This window comes from Xenopus laevis, chromosome 6L (genome assembly GCF_017654675.1).
Source record: "Xenopus laevis strain J_2021 chromosome 6L, Xenopus_laevis_v10.1, whole genome shotgun sequence".
NCBI lineage: Eukaryota > Metazoa > Chordata > Amphibia > Anura > Pipidae > Xenopus > Xenopus laevis.
In genome coordinates this window covers 131203473-131213291 of record NC_054381.1, presented here as the reverse complement: position 1 = coordinate 131213291, position 9819 = coordinate 131203473, and positions in this window count along the sequence as shown.

Sequence of the window (9819 nt, the reverse complement as noted above, 5' to 3'; positions counted from 1 at the left end):
CTTTTTTCATGTCCCATATTAGTTATGGGACTCCCCATGAACACAAGAATGCAGTACCAACATTTTTGGCCACCCCTCCTGTATGCATACAATTGTCAACTGGCAGTTAGGTGGGTTTATGCTAGGAAAAAAGGTTGTCTTTTTTTTTTTTGCAGCCACAGCTAATATATTACAAACCAGAATGTAACTATAAGAAAAAAGGCCATGCAACTGGTGGGGGGCCCAGAAACTATAGCGGCCCATTGGGGCTTGATAAGCAGCTACAAGAGATGTTTGTGGGAAATTTCTTGTTTCCAAAGTTAAGTGGCCGATTAGTCTTACTGTGGGGCCCAATGACTAGTCAATCCACTGCTGGAAATTTCATGTAGGCGACGTTCATATAATTCAATAAGTAAATCCCGATATGAACAGTTGTATAACTATACAGTATAATGAGTTGTTCATACAATTAGTTCATATAAACAGGCCCGGATTTGCGGCAAGGCCGCATAGGCCTGGGCCTAGGGCGGCAAAAAATAGGGGCGGCATGCCGCCCAGCCGCATTATGTGGACGTTCGCGTCCCCATTCAACTACGCCAGCTGCGCCGGCGTTTTTTGCGCCGGCGCGCTGGGAAGGCAGGCGGCCACGCGGCCTAGGGGCGGGCGGGGAAGAAATCCGGCCCTGCATATAAATAGATTACCACACCTAGTCTGCATGTCCCCATTCCCAGACTTTTGGGGGAATGTAATAAAAGTCTCAAAGAGCAAAACAATTTTCACAAATTCGCATTTCGCAATGTAACACTCATCTTTGAACTGTTATTACATTGCAAATTTTCATTGCACATTGCCCACTTTTAAGAAATGTCGGAATCTTTCGGAGCAAACGTAACGACTTTTTCAGTAATAAGTTTTATTCCAATCACTGCGCACTGGTACAAACTATAAACTTTGCAAATCTTCTTCCACTATTGGCAGTGGTCGCTAACCAGTTTCCAGGTTTGCAAAAGCTATATTTAATTTGCGGAAAAATTTGTTCACAAAAAAGGCATATCTTTATGCATTGAGAAAAGTTTTTCCGTTACCGACTTTTATTACATTCCGCCATTTAACTTTTTTCCTGTTCCCTAGCATCTGATTTCTCCTTAGTCCTATCCTGACAGACATTTGCACAAGTTGCAACCCAATAATACAGAATTGAGTTCCAAAGCCTCACTCAATGACATGCATGCTAATGGTCATTCCAGGAGTTGCCAACATGACAACGAAAAAGTCTATGGGGGAAATTCACTAAAGGGCGAAGTGACTACCGTTAGCAAGGATTCGCCAGTGTGACGTCATTTCGGCACTTCGCCGATTTACTAACGTGCGCAGACATAAATTTGCGAAGGAGGCTGAATCGCTACTGCACACTCTAACGCCAGGCGAATTTTCACTCTGGCGAATGGACGTAATTACGCAAACGTAATTGCGGCAGACTTGCCTTCGCCACCTCAGATCAGGTGAAGTGCAATAGAGTAGATAGGAGTTCCTCAAAAAATAGTTGAAAATTTTTCTAAGTCCCAAAAAACGCTGGCGACTTTTCCTTTTTCAGGGTTATAGGCTGAGAAATAGCGTAAATTTTTTTTGGGGTAACCGGCTTCTCTCCTACATTTCCTAACATATGGCACATAAACTATACACTGGGCTCATGTGTAGGGCAATATAACAACTCTATTTTATTTTATTAAGGTTCCCTGGGCTTGTGTAATGTAATGTATTTGCTGCAACATATACGTCCATTGAAATTTAAAGTGATACTGACACTAAAAAATGAATTTTAGCATATGAATGTACATTAAATGTTACCTATAGGTCATGTTGATCATTTTTTGCTGAGAGGTTTGTTTTTGTATATAATTGTTAGTTGAAGTTCCTAAGCCTGACTCTCTGACACTCTGACTTTGCCAACCTGACTGTCCCATCTCAGCCTGTTAGTTACAGTTTCTAATGCTAACGGACTCCTGCTGCACAAATATGGCAGCCCCCTCATACAGGAACATGGGGGATCAGACAGGTAATGTAAAAGCATCATGCAAATACTTTATGGCAAAGTTAGAAGTAGCTTGCAAAGCCAATATTATAATAGATGTAAAAAAAAGTTTAATTTCAGGTGTCAGTATCTCTTTAACTTTCCGCCGTATGCAAATTAGCCAACGCTAGCGCAACTTCGCTTTGCTTGCTGAATAAACGTTAGCAAAACTTCGCCATCGTTCGGTGCCCTGTACACAACTTTGCATTTTAGTAATTAGTGTTGTCCTGGTGAATTTTCGCCTGGCGAAGTGTGGTGATGTGAGCAAAACCGTCACTGGTGAATTTCCGCAGGTTAGTGAATTTGCCCCTTTACAATCAGGCAAACACAAGTTTTCTAAGTTATCCTAAAATTTTTCTAATATTAGAAAATTTGCTCCAATGCATCATTCACCACTAACTTTTAAAGATTTGGACACATTTAGATTAGCAGAGTTTGGGAGGCCCATTTGTTTAAAGTCACATTTTAGGTTTTAAAACTACTATTAAACTCATTTTCTCTTTCATGCCATGAAAGTTATTTAAAGATCCAAACATAAAAAGTAAGAACGGTTAAAAACACTGAACAATGTGCTAAAAAATATTTGACTTTTGAAGACAATTACAGGTATGTGATTTGTTACCTGGAAACCCGTTATCCAGAAAGCCCCATCTCCCATAGACTCCATTTTATCCAAATAATCCAAAATTTTAAAAATGATTTCCATTTTCTCTGTAATAATAAAACAGTTCTTTGTACTTGATCCCAACTAAGATATAATTAATCCTTATTGGAAGCAAAACCAGCCTATTGGGTTTATATAGGGGCCCATTTACTAAGGGTCAAAGTGAATTTTCGAATTCAAAAACTTTTTGGGTACTTTGACCATCGAATAGGCCAAATTCTACTTAGATTCGAATTGAAAAAACGTTGAATATTCGACCATTCGCAAATCAAAGTATTGTCTTTTTAAAAAACTTCTTCCTTGACACTTCACCACCTTAAACCTGCCCAATTGCTATGTTAGCCTATGGGGACCTCCTACAAACTATAGCCAACATTTGGCTAAGTTTTTAGAAGTCGAAGGTTTTTTTTTTTTTTGGAAAATCGTTCGATCGCTCGATTATATTGTTCGAATCGAAGGATTTAATCGAACGATTGAATAATTTTACTTCGACCGAATATAGCCATATTAGATCAAAAAAAACTTCGAATATCGAAGTACTGCAATTCGATGGTTGAATTTCGAATGTTTTTTCACTTCGAAATTCGACCATTAGTAAATGTGCCCCTTAATGTTTACATTGTTTTCTGATAGACTTAAGGTATAAAGATCCAAATTACAGAAAGACCCATTATCTGGAATATTCCAGGTCCGGAGCATTCTGGATAACAGGTCCCATACCTGTACTAGCAAAAAAAAATCTGAAAAACTCTTAGGGGCAGATTTACTAAGGGTCGAATTTCAAAGTTAAAAAAACTTTGAAATTCGACCCTCGAATTGAAATCCTTTGACTTCGAATATCGAAGTCGAAGGATTTTTAGCGTATTCGATTGATCGAATGAACGATGGAATCGAAAAAAAAGATCGATCAAAGGATTTCTATTGCTTGGAAGGTCCCCATAGGCTAACACTTACACTTCAGTAGCTTTAATTTGGCGAAGTATGAAGTCGAAGTCTTTTTTAAAGAGACAATACTTCGATTATCGAATGGTCGAATATTCGAACAATTTTTACTTCAAATCTAAGTAAATTCAAAGTCGAAGTATCCTATTCGATGGTCGAAGTATCCAAAAAATTACTTCGAAATTCGAACTTTTTTAACTTCGAAAATTCACTTGAGATTAGTAAATCTGCCCCTTAAAGTCTGAATGGCTAAAAAAAGGTCCAAAATTGATCAGTGCAGCTCCTATGGAATTCTATAAGACCTCGGCTGTTTTTACTTGGCAAAGCTTTGCTTTAGAGTTTTTCATGGTTTCTACATAAATTTCTATTTTTAAAGTCTTAGCAAAATTAAAAAACAAATGTTCAGAAAAAATATGATTTGTGAAAAAAATAGCAATTTGAATGTTAATAAATCAGCCCCTTACTATATTTGCAGAGAAAATGCATGATAGAAGGTGTAACCCCCAATCAAAAACATTCATCACAGAGAGATTTTGAGCATTTACTAGGAAATTAAAGTATATTCATTGCAAATGATTCCAATCAACCATCGTTTTGCAATAGAAAAACCCTGTATTTTCATAGCTTATAACAGAGAAAAAATTGTTACTCTTTCAATGCCTGTTTGTTTCCAGCTGCTTTCATGAAGTTGTTTTGAAACCGAGTGGTTTGGTCCAAGCCTGGAGGAAACTTTATCTATGGAGTGGGATGCGTTTTGGATATAGGTTGATTTCGAGGAAAAAGGTAAAAAGGAATTTTAAGTGAATACTTTGTTTGAAGCAATTCAATGGATTAAACACAAATGTTTAATGAGTGTATACTTATTTAATTGGAGTAAGATGCTGGCCAAAGTCCCCGAGTGTTCCAAATGAAATATGGTACAGCTGAAACGTATACTACAGCCCTGATTACTGAATTCTTAAGAAAGTTTAACTGGCTATAGTTGTATTAATGTTGGCACATAGAGTTTTCTGACACAATTTTAAACAGATGGCTTGATGTATTTTTCTGTGGAAACCACACAATTAACATTAGAAAGAATTTCCAAAGTGCGTTACGCTCAAGTGAGTCACTGCCAAGTCTATTTGCAAAGCAGGGCTTCAGTGCATCTGTTGCAATTTTTCTTTGCAACCTGTAGGTACTTTTGACTAATTAAAATGTCATTGAAGCTCCACAGAGAGGAAATGTTTCTGGTATAACATTTCCAAAGCCCGTAAACTTATATGCAGCATCTAATAGTAATGTTAAATCAGAAACACTAGTAAAGTTGCCGCTATTTTGAAAGAACAATCTTACATGTATGTTTTTTTTTTTATTTGTCCTTTCTTTGCAGTTGGGCGCATTGTTTATCAGTATGATGAGGCACATAATAGAAAAACATCACTCAAATGACATATAAGATAAATGTCTTTTATACACTTTGTAGAAATTATAAAAAAAAACTATATATTGTACAGCTGCATTACTTGTTTTTTTGCATGTGGGGTTTTTTCCACAATCAAGATTAAGATCTTCCTTTAAGGAGAACTTAACCCTATAAACAAATATGGCTAGAAGTGAATTTTGTTATTTCATCAAACAGACATGTGAGATTTATCTGTCACATAAAGGAGAAGGAAAGCTACAAAGGCATTTTATTGCCTAGATTAGCCTAGATTAGCTGCAATAGTGCAAACTAAAATGCTACATTTATTCTGTAGAATGTTTTACCATACCCGAGTAAAAAGCACTAGAAACTCTCTGTTTGTTTAGGATAGCAGCTGCAGTATTAGCTTGGTGTGACATCACTTCCTGCCTGAGTCTCTCCCTGCTCACTTATAGCTCTGGGCTCAGATTACAGCAGAGAATGGATGGGAGGGGAAGGGGGGGAGAGGAACAAACTGAGCATGCTCAAGCCCGGGGCAAGGAGGTTTAAGCTGAAGGCAGGAAGTCTGATACAGAAGCCCATGTGTACACAATAGAATGAAAAAAATGCAGTGTTTCTTTTGACAGGGGACTCAGAGCAGCACTAGATTGAGGGTTTACTGGTATATTTAGATCAGTGATCCCCAACTAATAGCGAAAGGTAGATGTTGCTCTCCAACCCCTTGGATGTTGCTCCCAGTGACCTCAAAGCAGGTGCTTATTTTTGAATTCCTGGCTTGGAGGCAAGTTTTGGTTGTATAAAAACCAGGTGTACCAGGTACTGTACAAACAGCCTCCTGTAGGCTGCCAGTCCATATAGAGGCTACCAAACAGCCAATCACAGCCCTTTTGTGGCATCCCCATGGACTTTTTCATGCTTGTGTTGCTCTCCAAATCTTTTTACATTTTCAATGTGGCTCACAAGTTTGGGGACCCCTGATGTAGATGGACCTTTCTAGGCTTACTTCTTTTTAACCTTTCCTTCTCCTTTAACCAATAAGCCATGTGTTATGGCTGGTGGACATAGACTTTTCAACATTTCAAACAAAGAGTAACGAGAAAGCAGTACTATATATCATAATATCATTTATTACTTTATATTTAATTGGAAAAAATACAGACAACACTATAAACCTAACTAATTACAAAACATCTCTAAGTATTTGGCATAAAAATAATATTCTGGAATATTAGGCATAGCAAAACATTTACAGAAACATACTCAACAAACAAGTAGGTTCGATTGAATTTGCACAGTTCTACAAAATACAAACATTGTTTGCAGATAGAAACCTTAATTTTATTCAGAACGGTACAAATACAGGTATGGGACCTGTTATCCAGATTGCTCGGGACCTGGGGTTTTCCTGATAATTGGATCTTCATATCTCAAGGCTACTAGAAAATCATGTAAACATTAAATAAACCCAATGGGCTGGTTTTGCTTCCAATAAGGATTAATTATATCTTAGTTGGGATCAAGTACAATTTACTGTTTTATTACTACAGTGATTTTTTTAAAAAATTGGATTATTTGGATAAAATGGAGTCTATGGGTTTCCGGATAACGGATCCTATACCTGTACATAAAACCAACCCTGCGGCAATATATATATATAGTTCAACGCCGCATTTCTTCTCTATCTGGTGTGGGTTTAAGAGGGAAAAACATATATGATTTGCACGATGCTTTCCATTTTCCTGGCCTGCAGGAATTTTTGCCAGGCAGTTATAAACGTTAACCTTCCTATAAGTGGCATCACTCACTAAAAGACTAAAAACAGCCGCATAACTCTTTGGGTTACTTTCTGGTATATAAACAATATTTACACAGCTTAGATTCCTACTGCTCAGCAATTTATCAGAACAATTCTAATCTTCATATGAATTAGCAGCAATAAATGATACACTACATGTAAAACTATTTAAGACTGATTCCATAGCTGAGAATAATATACTCAGAATGCGTGTTATTCATCATAGTTCTTTTCGTATAAATGCAACCCCTCTGCAATCAATGCAAAAGTACGCCAGTTACTGGCGATATGTTACAGATCCACGAGGAGAATGGATCCGAGCACCTCAAATTCATTTACATGAAAGCTCTCTGCTCACATAAAGCACCTTGATTCTTTAGACTAGCATGGATTAGATTATTTGGCACTTACAATGCAATTAACAACATTTTATACATAATCGCTTGTTGTTGTAACTATCCGCCTGCTGTGCTTTTGGGACATTTGTCCACTAGAGTTTTCACCTTTAAGGTAATTTTTAGAATGTTATAGAATGGCTAATTCTAAGCAACTTTTCAATTGGCCTTCATTTTTTCTTCTTTATAATTTTTGAATTATTTGCCTTCTTCTTTTTACTCTTTCCAGCTTTCAAATGGGGGTCACTGACCCTATCTAATACACAAATGTTGTGTAAGGCTACATTTTTTACTCATCTTTATATTTAGGGCCTCTACTATTCATACTCCATTCTCTCATTTAAATAGATGTATGATTGCTAAGGTAAATTGGGCCCAGGAACTTGATAAATAAATAACTCAAAAACCACAAGCAATAAAAAATGAAAACCAAATACAAATGATCTCAGAAAATCACGACATCATACTAAAACTTAATTTAAAGTTGAACAACCCCTTTAAATCAGAGGAGAAGTGACTGATCATAGCTGCACTACCCTACAAAAATGTCTGCAGAAGTCCTACCCCATGTGTCTTCAAGATAAAATGAACTGTTATTATGATATAAACAAGAATTGTAGGGCATTTCACAGCTGATCTATGGTTTTTGTTTGTTGTGGTTTTTATTCCATATATTCCCAATGGTCCCGCTTCATTTGACCAGAAAGATAAAATGATAACCATAAAAATTGAACCTAAAGAATGAAACTGCTTTCTGGTTGCCAGGAGTCACTGATCACAGCAACAACGTAGCGTCTTACATTTGAAGCAAGGTAAATCAATAAAAAAACAACAAAAAACAGAGACACACAACCAACTGCACATTGTCTAAAAATAACCTTTACATTACCTTTTGAATTGGTCTTCATGAATTTATTTATTTATTTATTTTTTAGTTATTTGCCTTTTTCTTCTGACTCTTTCCAGCCTTTAAATTGGGGTCACTGACCCCATCTAAAAAAAACAAATGCTTGTTATAACTTATCTTTCTATTCATGTCCTCTCCTATTAATATTCAAATCTATGCATGGTTGCTAGGGTAATTTCGATCCTAGCAACCAGATTGCTAAAATTGCAACTTGAGAGCTGCTGTATACAAAGATAAATTAAAAACTACAAATAATAAAAAAATAAAACCAGTTGCAAATTGTCTCAGAATATCACTCTCTACATCATACCAAAAGTTAACTCAAAGGTGAACAACCCGTTTAATTCTACAATGATATTCCTTTTTAAATACAAATGTGAAACATACAATGCAATTAAGGCATATTTTGATGTGGCCCAGCTACAGGCTTTGGACACAATACATCTTTTTTTACTTTGCTTCCACAACCTGGTGGAAGATTGCCTTTATTTGAGTGCCTGCTCCAAAGCATTTTTCATTTAGTTTGTGATGTCATATGCAGGGTTAAACTAGGGTACATTGTTTCCAGGTTAAAAATGACATCACTGCAATGAAGATCTTTATACGCTACACAGTTCTTTATGGAGTCTCTGTACTTTGTGAATTTTGAGAGAGAGAGAGAGAAGGAAATATGCACTTTGGGCATCTGGGAATCATAAAGAATACAGCCCTTCCACTGTTACTAAGAAGCCTTTAGAAAAGCCTTTAGAAAAACTTAAAAAAAAAAGATTTGGTTTGTGTGGGAGAGCGAGTGCCTTTATCAGGCTAAGATGTTGGAGTTTATTCAGTATACAAGTCAATCGTCTGTAAATACAGAGCATATAATCCTTCAATAGGGGCTATTGGACATGGACATGGACATGTCTGGTTGCTCCATGTAAATCTATAGAGTTTCTTTTAGACTGGAGATATGAAACAACTGTAGATATGGAACACCGGGTGAGCACCCACAGATGCAGGTCCCAGATGAATAAAGCTCTACCTGGTTTGACAGCCCTCTATTCATGAGGGTTGGGCTGGGAAATAAACCAAGGTATTCCCTATCCCGCCCCCTACCTTGTACATCATTGAGATACACAAGTAGAAAGCACTGCTGGGCACATGGTGTTATAGAGCTCTGTCCTTACCACCTACTTGGATTCTTCAAACAAAGTACTGGCACACAATAGCTTTGCAAAAGTTTCACAATGTTTCCGGGGCTGGCCCTTTTGTCAGGTGATGAAGGCGCCATCCACCGAAACATTGTGAACCTTTTGTTTGACTTAATAAACACGTAGGGGAATTACCCCTTTGCAAAGCTATTGTGTGCCAGTACTTCGTTTGAAGTAGGGATGCACCAGATCAAGGATTCGGTTGTGGATTCGGCCTTTTTCAGCAGGATTCAGATTCGGCTGAACCCTTCTGCCCATCTGAACTAAATCCAAATCCTAATCTGCATATGCAAATTGGGGGAAGGGAGGGAAATCACATGAATTTTTGTCACAAAACAAGGAAGTAAAAACTGTTTCCCTTCCCACCTGGAATTCGGTATTCGGCCAAATCTTTCGCAAAGGATTCGGGGGTGTGGCCAAATCCAAAATAGTGGATTCAGTGCATCCCTAGTTTGAAGAATCCTATACTCG